This window comes from Megalopta genalis, chromosome 2, assembly GCF_051020955.1.
Source record: "Megalopta genalis isolate 19385.01 chromosome 2, iyMegGena1_principal, whole genome shotgun sequence".
NCBI classification, from domain to species: domain Eukaryota; kingdom Metazoa; phylum Arthropoda; class Insecta; order Hymenoptera; family Halictidae; genus Megalopta; species Megalopta genalis.
The window spans coordinates 5,264,276-5,287,988 of record NC_135014.1 but is presented as its reverse complement, the minus strand read 5'-3'; the positions used below and the strand labels follow the sequence as shown (position 1 = coordinate 5,287,988).

General features: G+C 34.5%; 1 protein-coding gene across 4 annotated transcripts in view; it reads left to right on the top strand.

The window, feature by feature from the left end:
* The window catches only part of Pde9 (phosphodiesterase 9), a 288,656-nt gene that overhangs the window by 187,392 nt on the left and 77,551 nt on the right, over window positions 1–23,713 (top strand). For all 4 annotated transcript variants that reach the window (XM_033466573.2, XM_033466574.2, XM_076528769.1 and 1 more), the window contains exon 4: window positions 13,409–13,651. The gene's annotated coding sequence lies outside the window, so the exon portion shown is untranslated. The remainder of the gene's footprint in view (window positions 1–13,408; window positions 13,652–23,713) is intronic.

The window sequence follows — 23,713 nt, the reverse complement described above, 5'->3', positions numbered from 1 at the left end:
CCAGAATGATTTTCTTAAATTTTGCTACTTCTTGGAATAATAAAGGGAAATAAGAAACTCTTGTTTTTTAATTTTTTTATCTGAGGCTATAACAAACATTTAAAAATGCTTCTTATAAATCTCGGTAACTTGTGCTGAAAATTTTATCGAAATCAGTTGACGTTGATACGAGTTACAACAAATGAAAGATGACAAAAATCGCAGTTTTATCGCGATTTTTATCAAAAACTGGTCGAACTGATGCATTCTTGTGGAAATTAATTCTTCAGTTCTATATTCGTTATAAATTATTTTTTTAGCGCATTCAATAAACACATAAGCATGTAACACCGGTGGTACACGTGGCGTGGAACATGATCGTAGAGTACTTATACCTAATTCGTAAAGTGCTGCAGTGAGAATATCTTGATCCTAGGAATTGTAGCTGCGTGTGTATTTTTAAACGAAAATGGGAAAAGTGCAAAGGAAGAAGTCGGAGGAAAGAGATCGAAAAATAGGAAAAATGTAAGGTTATGCTACCCTAAGGAGAACGTGGCGTTAGCCTTGCAAGAAATTCGTGGAGGAAACTCTGCAGAAATATCTCGGAGAAATATAACATTCCAGAATAACGCGGTAATCGAAACGTCCGCAGTATTTGACACGCAGTAATCGAACGTCCGCAGTATTTGGCTCGCAATGATAGATACATAATCGTAGTAATCTAAAATTTAATATTAAATTTTAACTTTTATATTTAACCGTAAGTATGTATATTGCATAAATTTTTTTTAACTGCATCGATTAAATGTACTGATTATTCAACTGAAGCAATTGTTCAAAAACTGAGGTTATAATAATAAATATCTCAATTTAAGTATAATTGGACTTAGGCCACTTTCAAAATAAACGGCTCACATGCATGCACACGTATGGTTCCTTTACATTACGTCTTTTAATGAAATTCGTGCTTTCACAGATCCAATATTTCGTGAAAAGTAAATATTCAAGTTAAAGAATAATAGGTATAGCTCAAGTTGTCAATTTATTGCCATAAAAAGTCTCATATTCTCTGTCAAAGTTCGTCTTCATTGAAAAACTGCAGTAATACCTATACTTACGCTACTTACTATAATTAATTATAGTAATATATATCTTATTATAATTATAATAATATATATAATAATTATATTTTTCAGTAAATTGCGGAATTCTTAGAGGAAATTGCGGAACCCGTAAAAATGACGGAATTGTTTAATTTACGATTATTTATGAATAATCGTTTATTATAATTATAATATGTGTCGTAAAGATACATTTATGAGTTATTTATTCAATTTAACATGTCACTTACGGCAAATGTTACGATAACGCTTGTTCAAGATCAAAATAAATGTCTTATTGTTACTTTTACAAACTAATTATGAAACAGCTGTTTTTTGTGCTCGCTTTCTAAATCTTGCGACACCAACCGTTCCGTGAACGTTGAAGGAAAACAAACAAAGGCGGATCAGCTTATTTCGTGTGGTTAATTAAGTATCGGGGAAGTAGGTCGTGGCGAGAAGCAACAGGAAAGTGCAACCTCGCGAGTATTTTTCTTTCCTTGTTTTTAAACATATTACTAGAACGGCTTGCGGTGAGGGAGGAGGGGGGAGGGGGGTGGCGTCATGCTGATCCGAATAACGTTGCACTTGTCTGATATTTAATTTTCCAACCGTCTCGTTACACGATGGCCGCGTTACTTTTCTCTCCGAGATACCGTTTACGACATGGCGATAATCGACGGAGTGTAAAACGAAATTTCCCCATCGATCCACTTTTTATAGGAGACATTCTGAATAATATGGACACCATCGTCCCCTTTACGAGCATGCTTGTCATGGTAATATCCCGCTTGACAATTTTACGAAGTGCCTTTTTATGTTACATTTATAGCTGGCGGAACCGAACGGTGCGAATATCGGTGTGATCACGACGAACAACGAACTGCAATACGTGTTTTACAAGTTTCGTCGCCGTAAACATGTTCCGGCGGATCTAGTTGGTTCTTCAGTAGCGGCGTTTCAATTGAGGAATTCCAACGTAAAAGGGGTAACCGGGCTGCGCTGCTGCCTAACTATGCCGGCTGGAATGTTTCTGTTACCGTTTCAAAATTTCATAAAAATGTTCGCCAGAAAAGTTGCATTGTTCACTCGCGGCCGGTGCACAATAATATTAGCTTCAACTCTCATAATATTGATGTCGCCGCGGAGGGCTATCGTGTGTCGTATCCGTGCGTACTCTCGTCGTACTATCGCCGATGTAGTTATTAGGTCTACCGGAAAGTTCTGTCCGTTTTTGAATTGAAATATAACACAATTTTCATACGTTTAATAATATTTATTATAGAATATACTTTCCATCGTTACTTACGACTTCTTGCCAGCGTGATGGCAGCTTGTAAATGCCATTTTTAAAAAATGATTTATTTTTAGAGCCGAAGAACTCAACCAATTGTCACTCAATACGTAAACAGAAATGGACAACTTGGGAAGAGGAAATACGATTGATCGAGTCTTGTGGCTCGTTTTTATAATTGCAAATTATCAACAATTATAAAAACGAGGTGCAAAGCTCGAACAATCGTATCTCTTCTTCCTACACAAGTTGTCCATTTTACATTTATTACTGTACTCGTTTCTTTCTATGAATTTAGAGTGGATTAAAATAAAAATAAGACACGTAATTTAGTTACTAACTTATACTTTATAAATGCAAAAATTATTAAAAATGTAGAATATTCAGAGTCGATTTACACGACGACGAAGCCTCAACTGAAACAAATTTTGTTCTTTACTTTCGATTTGATTTTTTATGTAGAATCACCTCCTCCTCGAATGTACAACCGATTCTGGGACTCCCTATTATAAGCGTCACACTAGTCTCTATAATAACTACCTAAATTCCTTTATATTTTGACTGGTTAACTTTGGTCGCTGATGTTTCTCAATATCAATAAATTCATTTGCGGAATTTAATAAAATACTTGCGATGTTAAATGACATGTACTATTACATCTAAGTGTACATATTGCTTCTAAGCAGTGCTTTGTTGAAAGTGGTATTTCATTAGTACCTTTTTATGTTCAAGACGTGAAGGACTTGACGTGATTCGAGTTTTGCGTAATAGCTCTTAATATTAGGTCTACCGAAAAGTTCTGTCCGTTTTTGAATTGAGATATAACACAATTTTCATACATTTAATAATATTTATTGTAGAATATACTTTCCATCGTTACTTATGACTTCTTGCCAGCGTGATGGCAACTTGTAAATGCCATTTTTTAAAAATGATTTACTTTTAGAGCCGAAGAACTCAACCAGTGCTTGGTTGACATCAGCTTCAGTTTTGAATTTTTTTTCCTGTAAAAAGTTTTGCAAAGAGAGAAACAAGTGATAATCGGAGGGTGCTAGGTCTGGAGAGTATGGTGGATGTGACAGAATTTCCCAGCCTAGCTCTGCGATTTTCTGACGAGTCGCCAAAGCAGCATGTGGTCTGGCATTATCATCGGTAGCCATGTTCTCACGGTCGCGTCTCGCTTAATAATGACATGAGACGTCTTTGTTTCAGTTTATTTAGGAAAGTACATGTGTGTAAATGCAATGATAAAGAGAGATAGTCGTATATGTCTCAAATCAACATGTGCATATGGATTGAAACTTGAAGTGACACTATCGGAGACAGAACTTTCCGGTAGACCTAATATTTCCAACAGCATATTTCCTCTAGCACAGAGGTATTTTTTCATCGTTGAAACGCTCGATAGAATTTACGCGCAGCATTTGTATTTAACTACAATCGCAAGTGTTTTCGCGATTTCTATGAAATGGCGGCAGAAACAGTGGCGCCGCGATTGATCCGTGACGTCTCAATTTTCATCGGTCCGACAACGCTGACCAGTAGGTGTCTTGCCGTCGATGAATCTGACGCAGTTTATTCGATTGCATCCATCAAAATGGATGTCTTGTCATGTTATCAAGTGCGAACGTCCCGATTCAATTAAAATCCCTGCACTTCGCGACGGTGACGTGACGGCTCCGTTCCAGCATCAATTTTCATTCAAATTTCATGCGAGATGTATTGGCAACCATTAAGCAGAGCCACGAGCAATTCGCTATCGTACTGGATCCTGATACGCAACAGGTTCCCTATAAATCTCGTTCCACGTGTCCCGTGTCGCGGAAACAGTCGAATTAAATAATTAAAAGAATCTCGGAGGAACCATTCGTGAGCATACGGCGGATAAAAAAAGTACACTTGGATTTTGTGCAAAAACTTTTTATGAACTCGTGGTACACCAACGAAGCCTGTATTAATTAACAGTCATTCACATGTCGAAGCAACGAGTATAAGAGAATAATATAACAAATATTAAATTAAAATAATCGTAAACTTGTTTTTCCTGATAAGTGCGCGAATAGTTTTTTATAGTTTTTTATAATAGTTATTTAGTACATCATTCTTTCAAAACTCAATATTAAATTGTTTTATATTTATTATTATATTATTATATTATTATATTATTATTATATTATATTTGTTTTACGTGTTATTTATACACATGAGAGACTATTTAATTAACACAGGTTCGTTAATGTATCATTTGTTTATTAACGCTAGATTTACGGAGCACAAGAAGCAGCTGTTTTATATTAGTTTATAAAAGTAATGGTAAGACGTCTATTCTGATTTTTAACAAGTGTGACATTTACCATAAGTAACGTATAAATTGAATAAATGTATCTGTACGATATGAATAATCGTAAATTAAAATTAAATAATTAAGTGACCCGTCATTTTGACGGGTTCCGTAAATCTAGCGTTACAAACTTTTAAACGGAAAAAATCCAAGTGCCTAAACACTTTTTTTTTCGCTCACTGTAGCTCCACCGGTTAAACAAAATGGTAGGAAACGATTAGGATCTCGTAAAACTGTTTATACAGGGTGTCCCAGGTTTTAATGTTCAAACTTTGTTATGTAAACATAGGTGATATAGAGCTTTATTAAGAAGTTATAACAAAAATTCAGAATAGGAATAGTAATCAACTTGCTGTTACTGCGAGCATTGGTTTGAATAGATCAGCACATGCCGTGTGTTTATGTAAGCCGTGTTTATTAATGCATTTCGAAATGTATTAATAACCGTTGTTGACAATACATGATTGACATCGATCGAAGATTTCTTTTTATTTTTTATTTCTTTTTTAGTTGATTACTATTCCTATTCTGAATTTCTGTTATAACTTCTTAACAAAGCTCTATATGTCCTATGTTTACATAATATTTTTTTCTTACTTTGTGCCATAGAATATACTGACAATGTTTGAACATTAAAACCTGGGACAGCCTGTATAACTTAATGCATTTTATACGTATGAAATTGAATTTTGTGATGCAATAGTTATCCTTCCAACGGTTCCTCAAATATGAATAAATTTGATTAATAAAATTATTTTGAAACGTGACACAACATTGGAATCGCCATTCGGGTGGAAAGGGTTAATATTGTGATATAAATGTTTTCTTTACATGTTTTAAAACGCAATAACGTTTTTAAAACTGGACTCTAAGTGGCTTGAATTTGTTCCGTGGGCCACTATACAAATATCCTTCCTGTTTGTTTTTGTTATAACTTCTTAATAAAGCTCTATATGACCTATGTTTACATAACATTTTTTTCTTACTTTTTACCATAGAATATACTGACAAAGTTTGAACATTAAAATCTGGGACACCCTGTATATAGCACCGTGAAAGATGCGTGCGCGGCGTGTCCGGTGCATGAAATGTACCGCAAACAGTTAATTTTGAAACAATTAGAGGGGCGGGGGGAATTCGAAACGTCGACATTAATGTTAATTGAATAAGTTCGATTCAATACCGCGCACACACACAAATTTTCCTCTCGGAATATTCATGTTGTATCTATATTGATCACGGTGAGCCTGTTTATTATTGTTAGTGTTGCCGGCCGATGTTATTATTATTATTCATGTAATCTGGTTCCGTTGGAAGCCGCAGTGGTGACAGCTGCGGGGGCGTTTATGGCAGTTTGCGACCGCGGATGTCGCTGGTTGCCCGAGATTTTCCATCGATTAAAAGTTATGTTCACGGTGGCCATGCTGCGATAAATTCTGCGGAATTGCACCACGGTCCGGGAGCATTTCATTCAGCAGTAATCCCTGGTTCCGTAATACCAGTCTGTGACCGCACGAGGATACTCTTTGATACATATAACACTTGTTTTGATACCTTGGCAAAGACAATGTTCGGTTGAATCGACGTTTATGCGACTAATGCAGAAAAGCTATTCAGCGGTTTCTACGACGAATCTGTCCAACGAATCGATACGTGCGGAAGATTTTACGTGTGATCAGGAAACTCGAATGTGCTATATTCGCGAACTAGTAAGTAACGTCCTAAAAAAATGCCTAAGATGACAGAAATAGTTAGAATAATTAGAATTATTATTAGAATAATTTAATTCAATTTTAATAATAATAATAAAAAAATTATTATTATTATTATTATTATTATGTATTTAATATAATAATTATTATATATAATCATTAAAATAATAATAATAAAATAATAATTAACCATTAGGCTAATTCTAACGGTTTAAATAAAATCTGATAAATAATTGTACTGAGACAGGTTGTATGGAACAAGAATTGTTAACCCTTTGCATCCGAGTGGTGACTCTGAGGCACTATTAAAATTGCTACATCACGTCCCAAGATAATTTTGATAATATCAAAGTTTTTAAGTATAAAAAAATTGTTAAAAGTCTAACTGTTGTACGAGTCACAAGAGTCAATTTCATATGCATAAATTGCACTTTGTCATTCAAATGGAAATACCATAAGTCAGAAAAGTTAATTCAAATTTACAGTTAAGTTATGCAATTATTTGCAAGAACCCTTATCCATTGCATCGCAAAGGGTTAACTTAGCACCGCTAAGAGGTTCATTCAAGTGAAAGATGTCAGTATTAAGAAAACGTATCTTTGCTAGCACACATAACGAACATATTTAGAGTATTCTTTATAGTGTTGCAAAGAAATGTTTGTTGCCTGTCGCGACTTAAACAAAGTGTTTCGAAGCGGAACAGAGCTTAACGAGAACGTCATAAATATACGTCAACGCTCGTACATCTCTGTCGACTGTGACGCAAGAGCCGTTGTTTGAGGTCATGGGTTAAGGGTCAGCCATAGTATGTTGGATCGTTTAATTTCCGACGACGACCTTGAGCAAAGAAATCGTAAATTTCCGTCACCTATGTCTCACTCACCTGGGCGTGGTTCTTTCGGAAAGTGAGAAAACAAATAGAGGAAGGAGACCCCGAGCTCCATCACTTTACCATTTGTCAAATCATTATGGAAAACGGCCTGTGTTCCGCGAATCACCTTCAAATACTAGGGCAGCAATATCTCTAAATAGTAATTGCTCCTGTAGTAACATTAGCTGCAAAACTATTGCGTTTCTGTCAATTTTGGTTATATATTTCAGAGAATATTTGTGTGCGTGGTATCGAATCGAACTTATTCAATTAACATTAATGTCAACGTTTCGAATTTCCCCCTCATTGTTTCAAAATTATTGTAATTTTTCGAGATTGCTTTCTTTATCGTATTATATTTCTATTATATTTATATTATATTTGTGTTATATTTGTATTATATTTATATTATATTTATATTATGCTTATATTATATTTATATTATATTTATATAATATTTGTATTATATTTGTATTATATTTATATTATATTTGTGTTATATTTATATTATATTTATATTATGCTTATATTATATTTACATTGTATTTATATTATATTATATTATATTAAGAAAGCAATCCCGAAAAATTACAATAATTTAGCTTCATGTCTGTACTAAGTCGACCTGACTTATCACAAAAGCTAAATATATTTAGAATATATTTAGGAGTTTAGTGTAAAGTATAGTTAGCCTCATGTCTATACTAAGTCGACTTGACTTATCACAAAAGCTAAATATATTTAGAATATATTTAGGAGTTTAGTGTAAAGTATAGTTAGCCTCGTGTCTATACTAAGTCGACTTGACTTATCATAAAAGCTGAATATGCTTAGAATATACATATTTAAGAGTTCATTGTAAAGTATGGGCTGATCTAAGAACCGAGATTTTCATAAAAAACTAAATTTTTATCATTTTGACCTATCTATACTATGATATAAATTTAATCTCCTACTCTAATTCTCTTTGAAATCTTCAAAAAGGGCAACCAGGACAGTTTGGTAATACTATAGTAATTAAAGAAGAGCACACGGTCGAATAAGCAGGTGTCTGGAGTTTATGTGCGCCATGATGCGATCCAAGAGACCAGTCGAGGGTTAACATTTAAGCTCCCGTGATTTACTTTAACATTATAAAGCTATTTGCAAAGCTTCTTTAAATAAAATATTAGGTATACTATACTCTCGTAAACTTTCTTATTGTGCCCATTATACAATGTGTAAGCATTATTTTAACGTGTTTAATGTGCACTTGTTTTGTCATTTGCAACTCTCTGCATCCTTGAATCATTAACACGAAGCGACGACCATTGTTCAAATGCTACTTGCTCATTATAAGTAGGCTCAAACTCAACGCGTTCGGAACTCATTGTGCTCTACACTTTGCAACATGCACAACTTTAGCGAACTACATACATTCTACGTTCCCTCTTTCGTTGTACCAGATGTCAAGTGGCTCGAAATTTTCAGTCCTCGAAACACTTTGTACTACGTTATAACGTGCGATCAAGCAAAACTTTCGACTTTCCGCGACGAATCGAAGAACAGTATTGTAAGACTAAAATCTCAGATTATTAGCAGTCTGCCGATTTATGCATTCATGATAAAAACGACCAGTAGACAATTTGGGAAGAGGAGATACGATTATTCGAGCTTTGCGGCTTATTTTTACAGTTACCGATTGTTAACAATTATTAAAACGAGCCGCGAAGTTCGAATAATCGTATCTCCTCTTCCGAGAATGTCCATTTTGTGCACAATCTGGGCGTCAATTAGGGAGAATTTACTGTACATAATAATTTTTCAGATAAAATTTTGAAAATAAATGATGTAGAAATTAATTTTCCAACTACCATTTTGTTCATTAAAAGAAATTACTTTTCGGGAAGAATTATCGAATTGAAAAATCCGTAGACAATTTTCTTGAACATCGAGTACATGAACTACAGTGAAAATTTCAGCTTCAGAACTTCTTTTTTGTTCGAGTTATAAATTATATATCGAGTTATAATTAATATAGAATTATACTATATATAATATACTATATATATACTATATATACTATATATTATACTATATATATTATATACTATATATTATTTATACTATATATACTATATATTATACTATATATACTATATATTATACTATATATACTATATATTATACTATATATACTATATATAATACACAATTAACATACATCAAACTGTAAAGACAGTAGACAAATTTAAGAACGTTTCATTTATTAGAATTATTAGTAAAAGAATACATTTCTATTTAACTTGCGCTTAACGCAATTTACGTAGAAAATTCGTATTTTATTCTCGGATTATCGATCATTTATGCAGAATACACAGAATTATCATTTATTGTACACAATTTTTTCTACCTCTTCCATGCAGAGGCGAAACATGGAATTCTTTGAATCCAACTCTTTGGATTGCAAAAGGACTAATCGGCTTGTCGCTTTTTATTATTCTTATAAAATGCATTACCGTTCATACAACTATTCATACTTTGGAACAACTAGTCAAAAGAACGTCTGTTTAAGAAATCTCGTTTTCTCGGCGGTTCCCGTCGACTTTCGATGAGAAACTCGAGACAAATTGAATAATAACGAGGGAGGAAGACTTTTCCAAGTGATATTATCGGATTTCAAGAAAGTGGATTATCCTTAGAATGCGAACGATATTGTAAGAACTACAATCACCTGTATATTAATTATATTAATTATTATTTAATTATTAATTATAATTATTAATATTAATTATTAATTGTATTAATTATAACTCGATATGTAATTTATAACTCGAACAAAAATGAAGTTTTGAAGCTGAAATTTTCACTGTAGTTCGTGTACTTGATGCTCAAGAAAATTGTCTACGGATTTTTCAATTCGATAATTTTTCCCCACAAAGTAATTTCTTTTAATGAACCAATTGGTAGTTGGAATATTAATTTCTACATAATTCAGTTCAGCGTAGAAAATGCTATAAAAATATATGTATTTTCAAAATTTTATCTGAAAAATTATTATGCACAGTAAATTCTCCCTAATTGACGCTCAGATTGTGTACAAAATGGCATTCTCGGTAGAGGAGATACGATTATTCGAACTTCGCGGCTCGTGTTAATAATTGTTAATAATCGGTAACTGTAAATATGAGCCGCAAGGCTCGAACAATCGTATCTCCTCTCTCCAAATTGTCCATTTTTGTGCACAATCTCTACTTGGTTTTTAGTTAAATGCCCCCTATCTCCTCCTTAAGGGACCCCCTAGCGTAAGTCACATTGACATTCTTACGATCCTAACCCACTAAATTATATCTCTGGTATATGTACAATGTACATGTGTATAATGTTTGAATAATTCGCTGATATTTTTCATTGGAGGAAACTTGTTTCTCATGCTCAGTCGACACTTTGCACGCATTCGCCGGGGAGGAAGATCAGCTAGCTGATACCCTGTAATCAACTTCCTTTTTCTTTCTCCCCCCCCCTCTCCCTCTCTGTTTCTTTCTCGGCATTCAAAAGTAGTAAATATTTCTTTTTTCCTTTCGTTGAGCAGTCGGCCTGTCGGACAACTCCTCCAATAACGGACTGGGCGTATACTTACACGAAATTTCAAGTACAAGGAACGACGAAACCCTGACATTTGCGGGACGAAATGATCGTAAGGCATTGCGAGAGGCCTACAATTCATAATCAGCAATTCAGCAGCAATGTATCTCGCGCGCGTTCCGTTCTAATCGTGAGCCAGTTATTTCTCGGGCTGTCCGAAAATTAAATTCCTAGTGTTCTACGAACGAGACACGAGGCTTGTCCTTTGACATATCACAGAGGTACGTCATTAAACGTCGTCCTTTGATCATTACGGGAATCAAGAAAGAGGAAATTGGAAATCACGTTGACGATTCCGAGCGAAATAGATACGAAGATTCTACGGAGATACCGTAGATCTTGATCTTGCTGTAGTAATTTGATTTTGATTACAGTCTCCGATTTTGTCACCGATTTTTGACAAATTCTCGACATTTAAACTGTTATAACTTCGTAAAAGCGTGTCGCACAATAACGAATCTTGACTGATTTTAAAGCTTTCATCTTCTACTTACGCTGTGCAACGTTCATTTTCCTGTAACGCGATTTTGCATAATGTAAACAGGTGGGAAACTGGAGACATGCACTTTCTGGAAAGTGCATTTGCGGATCAAAATGTTTGTAGATGTATTGGAAAATATTTTGTCACGATTCATCCTAACATAGATCTCATGATTCAAGCTTTTGCTTTACAATGACCATTTAAACTTTGCTACATGATTTTTGTTAATCACTCGAGCTTCGAATGAAAGGTGTACTGCTTTGCTTTACAGTGATACAAGTTTCACGAGAGCTCTAGACGACAGAACTTGTTCCTTGTTTCTGTTTTATAAAACGACATAGAAAAGTCGTTCATCGAGTTTTGAGAGATCGTTGTAAAGGGGAAGCTTCGATCTTCAAATCCGTGGTCGATTTATTCGTGAAAAGAGATTTTCGATGGTTTTAGAGACGTTTGAATTTGTACAATTTCACGTAAACTAATGTCTTCGGTTTTCCGTTTGCTATGAGTTATAAAATGGTAGGAAGGATTATTATAATATATTATTTAATTTTATTTAATTATTATAATTATTAGATAAATTGCGAAGGCATGAAGCTCAAGCGTAGAGTCTTGAAGCTTTAAAATACGTCCAGATTTATTATGGCATGACTATTTTTAACGAAATTTTATTACAGTCGAAATATCGATCATTTGTCACAAAAGCTGAGATTCGGTGTACGTAGAACTATTCACTTTTTACGATGACTGTATATTACGCCGAGAAATTCGTGCAGCAGACTTTAACCCTTTGCACTCGAGTGGTGACTCAGAGGCGTCACTAAAATTTATTACGTCACGTTGTAAGATAATTTTTATATTAACAAAGTTTAGATTTAACAAAATTGTTAAGAGTGCAATTATTGCGCGAGCCCCTAGAGTCAATTCCATATGCATAAAATGCATTTTATCATATAAAATAAAAATTCTATAAGTAAGAAAACTGATTTTATATTTACAGTTAAAATAGCTTCGAGTGCGAAGGGTTGAAAGAGCTTCTGAAAATTTAACTTCTGCATTAGAATAATTATCGCTCTCCTAATTGGTTGCACAACGACTAATATACATATGTTAATCGCCTTATATAAGTGCAATTCTCTGCCCAGACATCGAAATTATTCTTTGCGTTTACATGTACATATGAACAGAGTGGGGCATTTAAAACAGGTCACATGAACGATTCGTTTGTCTTTATCGACAGAGAAAAAAGTTCCAGACAACGGTCGCTTTATGCCAAAGGGCACATAATAATATGGTAACAATAATTTTGTAACGGGTGGAGGCGTAGAGGACATATAAAGGTTAAACCTATTTTTTTTTCTTTTTTAATGGAATAGTGTACATTCTATTGCAGAACCTAATTTTAAGTGAAGAAAAGCAATAACATTTGGGCCGTTTATTTTGGAAGTGGCATAAGTCACTTTACCGTAATGAAAAGTGGTGATTTTTTAATGTTTATACGAAATTATTTATACTGAGAAAAACATCAGTATCCTGAGATAACAAATACAAGTAAATCTTCTCGAAAGTTAGCATCCATATTTTGAAACGTGTTAAAACGCAAACCCTTAAATATATCGACTTCAAAACAAAGTGACTTATGCCACTTTCAAAATAAACGGCTCATTTATCTGAAGCATTTTTCTGCATTAGCTTTAGTTTTTATGATGTCGAGGGACACAGATACAACATTGTCGACGTTTGGTAATACCTTTGTTAACGTATTTGCAATCACTCTATTTAATGAAGATGTTTTTGTATCTCTGTGTTCCTCTATACGAGAAAATTCTCCGAGCGCGAAAGGTCAACAAATTCTGATATAACATCTTCATTCTCGACGGGGAAAACTTTTCTTCGATTCGAATTTTCGTAAAATAACGAAAATGAGAATTTGCAGAAAGACTCGCGGCTCGATAATTATGTTTCAAGCCCAGGACAATTGAATCGAGACAAAAATAATTGATTTTCAGAATGGACCATGAAGGAGCGTATCGCGGCCTGGTAGTAGACGAGCGGTCGTCCTCTCCGTTGGTGTCACGACTGTCGTCGACGGGATCCTGCAACGTTCGATCATTCACCCTGCAGGTGTTGCGCACGGCAGGCACGAGGTCGACAGGTGCAATAATCGGGGGTGACCCGGTTGCTGCCGCCGGGGCGGCGATGCGACGATGAGCTCGCCGAGGATACTGCTATCCCTCTACACCCGACCAGAGGTTAGTCAATTTATCCAGTGAGTGAGAAAGTTCGGTCAGTTTCAGTGTTACCGAAAAAAAAGAACAAAAAGAAACGAAATTCAAATGACGAATCGAAACTCGTGATCGATCTAAACAATCCTCGATGATTCGAAGCCTGCAAATTGTCTTGCACCATTCATACTAGGTTTATAGGACGCGTCATTTCGATTGTTCCAAATTTTGTGATTTACGATTTTGGAAAAATATTCTATTGGGTTGACAACTAAGTAATTGCCGATTTCAGTTATAGATGTCTCTCACTCCCATTTTTATGATATCTGTAAATGTTATATTATAAAATTATTATTATTATTATTATTATGTTATTTTTTATTATCCGTGAATGTTAGCAACTGGACAAATTGAATTCAGCGGTCAAGGAAAAGCGACCAGAATTGGTCAATCGTAAAGGTGTCATTTTCCAGCAGGACAATGCTAGGCCGCACACGTCTTTGTCCACTCGGCAAAAATTGATGGATATTGGTTGGGAATTGATGTTACACTCATCATATAGCCCTGATCTCGCGCCATCGGATTACCACTTGTTTCGATCCCTGGACAACTCCCTTCGTGGTAAAACTTTGAATGATGATGACGCTGTAAAATCTCACTTAACTCAGTTTTTGGCCGAAAGGGATCAGACTTTCTACGAGCTTGGAATCTTCAAGTTGTCAGAGAGACGGCAAAAGGTCATCGAACAAAATGGAAATTACATTACAGATTAAACTTCGTTCCAAGTAAAAAAGAATTTTTTATTTCATTGAACAAATCGGCAATTACTTAGTTGCCAACCCAATATTGTAAAGATACATTTATGGATAATCTATTTAATAAAGTTTCATTAGACACACACACACACACACACACACACACACACACACACACACACATTTTATAATAAAAATTGTTAGAAATCTGCAGAAATACATGCTTTTTCTATGGAGGAACGTAGAATATGTGTTTGTTAGTATTCCGTAAATTTATTGTCAGTAACGAACGCCATTTGGATCCCTTGTCTCATAGCTATGTTTCAAATGTGTGACAAATTAGACGTAATGGACTTGACTATTTTTAACATTGGCAATGACACCTGACTATTTTGCATTGATGTTTAATTTAATTGTGTGTCTTTTTATGAAACCTTGAAATTAAATTGGCAGGCAAAGGGAAGACGAAGGAAAGAGAGGGATGATCGATTAATCGATGGTAGGGATGGGCGATTCTTGTAAATAAATCGATTCTGAATCGCAGCGACAAAGATCGATTCGCTAGAAAAACGAACCTTGAGAAATCGTGTCTTTGAGAGTCGATTTCAGAAAAATCGCTCGAAATACTATTTATATCTATACGCATACTGCATGGCTTATTTCTTTATCGCGGAACCGGATTGTGTAAATCGAACCTAAAATGCAATGCTTCAATTTTCATACCATTGTAGAATCGATTTATATAATCATGTTCTTCAATGAAAAAGTAACTTAATATTAAGTGTATAACATTTGTAACACTATCGAGATACCAATATTATCACATGATGAAATACTTCATGTAAAGTTATAAATTAGATTGGTACATTTATTTATCCATTTATTACTTAGAAAAAGTAAGAATTAACAATAATTGAAATGTACATTTATCGTCATTTATTAACCCTTCATTTAAACCATACTATAAATTATAAACTATAAACTATAAACTATAAACTATAAACTATAAACTATAAACTATAAACTATAAACTATAAACTGTAAACTGTAAACTGTAAACTGTAAACTGTAAACTGTAAACTGTAAACTGTAAACTGTAAACTGTAAACTGTAAACTGTAAACTGTAAACTGTAAACTGTAAACTGTAAACTGTAAACTGTAAACTGTAAACTGTAAACTGTAAACTGTAAACTGTAAACTGTAAACTATAAATTATAAATTATTAAACTATACTATACTTAATAGTGTAATGCTCAGATTTAAGCGATTATGCTAATCCAAAATATTTTTTACGGAAAACGATATACCATTCTTGAGATTTTTGTTTCAAAACGCATTACATGTTACAATTATAGTAATTTCGGTTCGATGAACGAAAGTTATGAGTACTAGGGACCTGAGAGGAGAAAATTTTAAGCGAATATTTTTCGCAGTAACTGCGGCTTAAAATTGAAGTATCGATTTTTGGCTATGAAATCGTTTATTTTTCACCTGTAAAACGAAAACTAAACTCCGGGAAAAACCACCTCCGTCGTTCCCTGGATTTTTATTTCCGAAACAAGCCGCGTGGTTTGAAATAAATGGATGGTGCATGTTTTGAGATATCGTGGTCATGAGTTTTGAAAATGTGGTTTCGGGAAATACGTGCTTAAAGTACTCGGTGCACCGTGAAATCCTCGCGGCTTTGTAAATCTTCGCTGGGAATAACTTGAACTTTACTTCTACTTGAACTACTTTTAATACACCGCATTTTGAAGAAACGAAATAAAAGTCTGCAAAGTTAAAATAAAAAGTTGAACAAAATATCGATGATTTAATTTTGAGAAGGATATAGTTTTTTAAAAGATAGACTATTTTCTACTCTAGTATATAATACGATAAAAAATGACATATACTTTTTCTATTAAGCGATATTCTGCTGTAAATTGCTTTTTTGTTTCATTTTCTTTGAGATTTCAATAAAAAAAATTCAAAATCATGGCATTGGCTACATTGAAACATAGTCGAATTTGAAAATGATGGCCTGAAAGAATGTAAGCATTAAACATTTAGGGTTGTTTCTAATACGAATTGTACGCATAAGTTATCTACATTTCGAGGGCAATTTTAAGTAGATTTTGAGACATCATGGCACCGTTTCGAAAAATATAAGTTCGAAAAAAACACGTTTCAAGATTTCTTACATCAATACTGATCATTCATATTTTGGACATTATACTCGTTATGGCTGTGTTAATTTGAAGAATTCAGGCATACGCTATTGCGTATTGACGTATTGGTGAAATTATTATATATATAATATATAATAATAATATATAATAAATATATTATAAAAGTATAAAAATATTATAATATATTATAAATATTATTATATAATAACATATAATAAATATATAAAATAAATTATTATATATACTATTATATATATTTTATATTTTATTATTAAGTTCTGTCTGATAATGTCTTTGCAAATTTCAATAGGTATGCACATGTTCATTTGAGACGTATATTTTTGAAAAATGTTGCTCACAAATTGCCATCACGCTGACAAGAGGTCATAAGTAACGACGGAAATTATATAGTACAATAAATATTACTAAATTCATGGAAAATCCATTATTTCTTTTCATTTCTCAAACGGACAGAACTTTCTGGTAGACCTAATGTATTCTTCAAGATAATGTAAGAGGAGAAATCGATTTTCTGAAAGGTTCAAACTAGAACAGCCCCTTAATATTATTATTAATAGGGAAATAAAAAGAATCCTATTAAGTTCTGCATGTATTGCAAAAAATATTGTACATACATTATACATATATTATCATTATATATATATATATATATATATATATATATATATATATATATATATCATATATCATCATATATTATCATTATTATACATTATTTATACATTGTCGCATTATCACATTAATAGATTTCGAAACTTCGTCGAAGATCGATGAGATCGGGAAAGTTAGAGTTCTTAATTAAGGAGGCTGTCCAAAACTAGAAATTCTAACGAAGACGAATCGGAGTATTAAAATAATTAACGATTCTCTCTGAGAACTTCGACCGTATTGGAAAAACTATAAAGGAACGTTTCAGAGAGCTGAAAAGACAAAGGGGATGATGTTAACTTTAAATTCAAGCTTAAATTTAATTGGAATGGAATAATAATGTTGATCCGAACTTTCAGACATTCTATTGAATGTTCGGTACACAAAACGCGGGAAACGTAATATTAATGCTCCATTGAATTATCCGCGGATATTATGAGTTGAAATCAGTCGATACCATTATATAATTTTCTCAGATGAACAAGAATTTCATTTAAACGGACCGGATGGTTGCACGATTTATCGCCACTAGACTGCGGATTTTATGCATTTATGGCAAAAATGGATGGCCGAAACTGAGTACAGTAATTTATTCCTAATTCGCGATCAGATTGCGCACGAAAATGGACAATTTTGGATAAGAAAATATATATTGTAATATTAACTATAATCTCCTCTTCCCAAATTGTGCATTTTTGTGCGCAATCTGAGCGCGAATTAGGGGGAAATTATTGTACAGCGAAGAGATTGAAAGAAGTTAAGAACGTTGGTGCACTAATTTCAACTTAATAATATTATTGTTAAGGTAAGAGGTTTGGAAATGGCTTTATGGTACGAGCGACCATTTATGAGTTTTTTGTAATCCGTTTAGGGCGATGGCAATTTCTTTAGCGGACCGGTTTGACACATAAATTAAATAGTTTTTAGGATGATGAAGGTCATGCCATCATTTAGGTTCTGAAAACCCTTACCATAAAGCCCCAAGGCTAAGGGACCAGAGAATCGGCCGCTAGATATCGGCATCGGCAATCCTGGCCAGCTGGAATTCCCCCGCCTTTCCAAACACCCCTCCACCCGCAAGCGCAAGCGGCCCACGCAGTCATCCCTACCAGAGACAACGTGCTTCGAGCACATTGGAAGGGATGGCCGGGGTTTTTCCGACTCCACGAAGGGGAGTAGGGTAAGGCCCAAAGCACAGAACAGAACACTTTAGACTTTCAGACAGAACAGAACACTTTAGACTTTCAGACAGAACAGAAAACACTTTAGACGTTCAGACAGGACAGAACAGAAGACAGAGAGAGATACGCGTAACGGTTAGGTTGCGCGTTACAAATAGAGTGACTAGCAATTCATTTAGTCCCACAACAGTGGGTGGTCCTTCGAGTTAGTCGGCACCAAGTGCAATATTCAGAGGATCTCCGTCATCCAACTGATGAGTCCTCAACAATTATTAAAGAAAGAAAGACAATTATTCTTGGTTCGTTTGTCTTGCAATTAATGCCAAAATTTTTGATTTTGCATATTGATCCGCAGTCTCATTGCCATAATCGAAAAGTGGGGATACTTTCTTGTAGTTAATCATCTCTTGTGTGATTCGATCGCTATATTCATTCTTATTTTCTTCCTTTTAATTCTTAATTTAGTAGTTAGACAGAAGAAACAAGGTTCCAAAAGCGTGGGACGTATTCTTAAACGTACAGGGTGTTCCATAATTATGTTAACAGCCAGAAAGTGGCGATTCCTGAAGTTATTTGAAGTAACTTTTTCCTTTACAACAATTGTCTCCGAGGCATCGTTAACGAGTTATTAACGAAAAACACTGACCAATGAGAGGCGAGCTCGGCTGGCGCGGGGCGGCCGATCCAACGATCAATCGAGGGGCCCAGTTCCGCTGATTGGCACGGCTGCTTAGCGCTAGGCGAGCTCGCCTCTGATTGGCCACTGTTTTTCGTAAATAACTCGTAAACGAAGCCACGGATTGAAATTTCGCTAAGGAAAAAGTTACTTCGAATAACCTCAGGAATCACCCCTTTACGACTGTTAACGTAATTATGGAACATCTTGTAGAAACAGATTGTTAGCAAGGTATTGTTATTTCGTATTTGCGTAAAAAAGGAATTTCGCGTACATTCGAAACGTTCGCCTTTTGTTCATAAATTCGCAGTTTTTCCGATGAATCGCATGCGTCGTCCATTGCATAGAAATAGATAAACAACCCTGTTATGTAAAGTTATGCGTGAATCATTGAAAAAGAGGCTATATCCCGGTCGATATTTTGTACGCGTATGATATTCATACCGGCGGAGGAACAAACGAAAACAGGAAACGCGGTCGCGTAGCGTGGTCAGCTTCGATCGGCCCTTCATATTCGAATTTCCAGCTTTATTTGCTCCGCATTCAACTTCAGCTACGCGAACGTAAACTGCACTCGACGGAAACGTTTCGAGTGATGGATGTACTCGACGTAAATGCTCCAGCGCTACGAGTTTTCCCTTGACCAATACTTTTTCAGATAATGAAATTAAATATTTTTGTAATGAGAAATACATGAGCCACGTTTCCTTGAAAATTAATTACGCGGTGTAAACGCGTCTTTATCGTAGTAGGATCTTTTGGTCGATAAATCAATGCAGTCGGTTTCTTCGTAAATAATCAATAAATCGCAGATCGACCACGGAAAGACTAAACAGATTTGTTCAGAGAAATGCTTTTTTTACACAAAAAAGGACGTTGACATTTTTCTTTTGTTTCTCTTCTGGTTAAGTTCGTTCGTACGCCATCTTGTAATAAAAATTATGCTTTACATTATTAGCGTCATTGTTACTTTTCTACAGCTAATTTGCAAAATCGTTATTAATCTGAATTTTGAGGTTAATGGACTTTCAATGATTGGCTTCTGAGCCGTTCATGCGAACTTATGAAACAGCAAGGTTCCCATTTCAATCTTAGATTTACGGAGCATAAAAAAACAGCTATTTTATATTAATTTATAGAAGTAACAATAAGACGTTTATTCCGATTTTTAACAAGTGTTATTGTAACATTTGCCGTAAGTAACATGTAAATTGAATAAATAACTCATAAATGAGCCGTTTATTTTGAAAGTGGCATAAGTCACTTTACCGTAATGGAAAGCGGTGATTTTTTAATGTTTATACGAAATTATTTATACTGAGAAAAATATCAGTATCCTGAGATAACAGATACAAGTCAATCTTCTCGAAAGTTAGCATCCATATTTTTAAACGTGTTAAAACGCAAACCCCTAAATATATCGACTTAAAAACAAAGTGACCGACTTAAAAACAAAGTGACTTATGCCACTTTCAAAATAAACGGCTCAAATGTATCTTTACGATATGAATGATCGTAAATTAAAAAATTAGCGACCCGTTATTTCGACGGGTCCCCTAAATCTAATGTTATTAAATTAGATTTCAGGAGCGGGATTATATTATATATATTATATACTATAGTATTACTATAGTGTACGGTCTATGCGCGATGAACTAAATGTAGGAAAACGAAGTATTTAAGGGGTTCGCCGTACACGATATTTCACGGTGAACAAAATTTGGGAAAAATTGTAGTAATTACGGGGATTGGTCAGTAATATCGAACCTATAAATTTTGCATCCAATGGTTCGGCTGGTTAGAGACTCGACGTGAATTGCTCCCAAACCGTTTTCTGAAAGGTATTAATAATGTTTCGTACTATGCGTGCTACGGAGGCAATTAATAGTAATAGTTCTTAATGGATATCCCTTAATCCCTAATGTTTCTCCTGTTATTAACTCTATATACGGCTGGCTACGGAGTTACAGTATTATCGTACTTCGGTAGAAGTCCTACTAACAGAGAAGCTGAGAGCATAATAATATTTCGCTTGCCGGCTTATAATTATTTCTGTCGCTCTGAAAGCATTTTTGGCGAAGTTAATATTAGAAATTCTATTATGTGTCTCATTATTGGTAATAGATCGAAATTATCCATGGAAGTTCAGAATGGATAAATGATTTACTGTATTAAATATACGTAAATAGAAACGGTATATATTCTCAAAAAAAGAAAAAAAAAAAGAAAATGATTACGAATTAGAAATGGTAGTAGTTTATTTTCATGGTCTTCTGTTTAATACAATCTGAAATTCAGATATTTGTATTACTTTAATAACTGTTCTGTAATCTGCGATGAAAACTGCTTAAAAATAGTTAACGATAAATAAATTGCATAACAAAGTAATGCGCGCATCTCGAATGCCAGAGTTGGGAAAGACAGACGATTGAATTTAACTGCGTTAATCGCGATTAACGATTGAATTTCTTCCAATTGATTAAAATTTCCCTTCAATTCCACTCAAAAATCAACAATTATTAATTGTCCCTTTCGATCGACGGTTAATTTCACGAATTGATTAATCAACGACCGACGATTGCATTCGTCGATCGATCAACTCAATCGTCGACTTTCTGACGATTAATGATTTTAATCGTTGTCATCAATCATTCGATGAAATTAAAAGTCTTCACCGATCCGTGCTAAACATTGTCGAATGCTGTTACTAGTTATACGCCAGATTAGATTTCTATTAAATCTGTTAGGTGCAGGCACCAGCTCCTTTCAATTAATTTCGCGCAATCAATCGAGCCATTCAAACGGAATTATTCGATCGCTCTTCAACGGTTACGAAGCCGTTACAATGACAATTAGCGCAACACTGTCTGATATTGAAATCCCCCCGAGATGACCCTATAAATCAGTAGCATATAGAATGGCACCTAGTAAACTGCATATTCGACACTGCATGCTATTTACGTTCAATCTTCGAGAAACCGTAACTAAAGCCATCTAAATGGTTGTGCTCCTTATGATGAAGGAGCTGTGACTGATAGCTTATTCGCCTGACATGGTTCCATTTGATTACCATTTCTTCGATCACTACAATATCATTTAACATACGCACGTTTCAAGTCAGTTGACGATGCTGCAAAATGCCTCCATGGATTCGGTGTTATGTAAATTAGTAGACATAAAAATACATAGAAAACATAGGAAACATAGAAATCCCAATTATGTAAAATTGCACAATTAGACAAAAAAACAAATGCCGATAGGTCGACTAATGGCTACGAATTTTCATGTAGTAAACAAGCTGGCCATTGGGGCACAGTCCAATGTGTTCCAATCAGTTCGTTCGTACATAATAATCTTGTGTCTTAAGCCACAAATGCTAAAATAAATCTAATTTATGATCTGTAGACATATAATGAATCAGTGTATCAAGTTTATCAAGTCCGGTAAATATACGAGTGAACAGAATTTAAGTTCGCACATGAAACATAAATTTTGCTACAAAATATTCGAATAATTTACGCACCTTCCAGGATTATTTTGCTTAGCGCTCTGGCAGCGAACGTGTTCAGTTAATAAAAATAGAAGTTCCTTGGCTAACTAAGTATAACAAATACCATAGCGCTGTGAACCGCATACCTTGACCCGTCTTTTGATCTTTTATATCGCTAAACCAAATATAACCATACGAATATATATTATTTTTGCAGCGATATTTTCAGTACGATGTCGCGGAATAAATTGTACGCACTCGGCGATAAACACGGAAATTCTATTGGGTTTAATATGTCGTATATTCGACAAATGTAAAGCTAATCGCGCCCAAATCAAACCAAAAAACACAGCAATTGGTCACCCCACAGTAATCAGCTCCATTAGACTACAATGTTTTATACTTTTCATTTCCTACAAGTTATAATTATGATATTGTTGACAATTATGATTTTATCGACGCTCGCCAACACATTACTCTTTTAAATTATATTTGTTTAAGTGTGGTACTATTAGGGTAGTGTTACTATTGGGTTGGTAACTAAGTAATTGCCGATTTGTTCAATGAAATAAAATTTTTTTTTTACTTGGAACGAAGTTTAATCTGTAATGTATTTTCCATTTTGTTCGATGACCTTTTGCCATCTCTCTGACAACTTGAAAATTCCACGCTCGTAGAAAGTCTGATCCTTTTCGGTCAAAAACTGAGTTAAGCGAGATTTTACAGCGTTATCATCATTAAAAGGTTTACCACGAAGGGAGTTGTCCAGGGATCGAAATAAGTGGTAATCCGATGGCGCGAGATCAAGGCTATATGGTGGGTGTAACATCAATTCCCAACCAATATCCATCAATTTTTGCCGAGTGGACAAAGACGTGTGCGGCCTAGCATTGTCCTGCTGGAAAATGACACCTTTACGATTGACCAATTCTGCTCGCTTTTCCTTGACCGCTGCATTCAATTTGTCCAGTTGCTAACATTCGCGGATAATAAAAAATAACATAATAGTAATAACAATAATAATAATAATTTTATAATACGACATTTACGGATATCATAAAAATGGGAGTGAGAGACATCTATAACTGAAATCGGCAATTACTTAGTTGCCAATATCTCATTTTAGTCAAAAGCACACTGAACCTA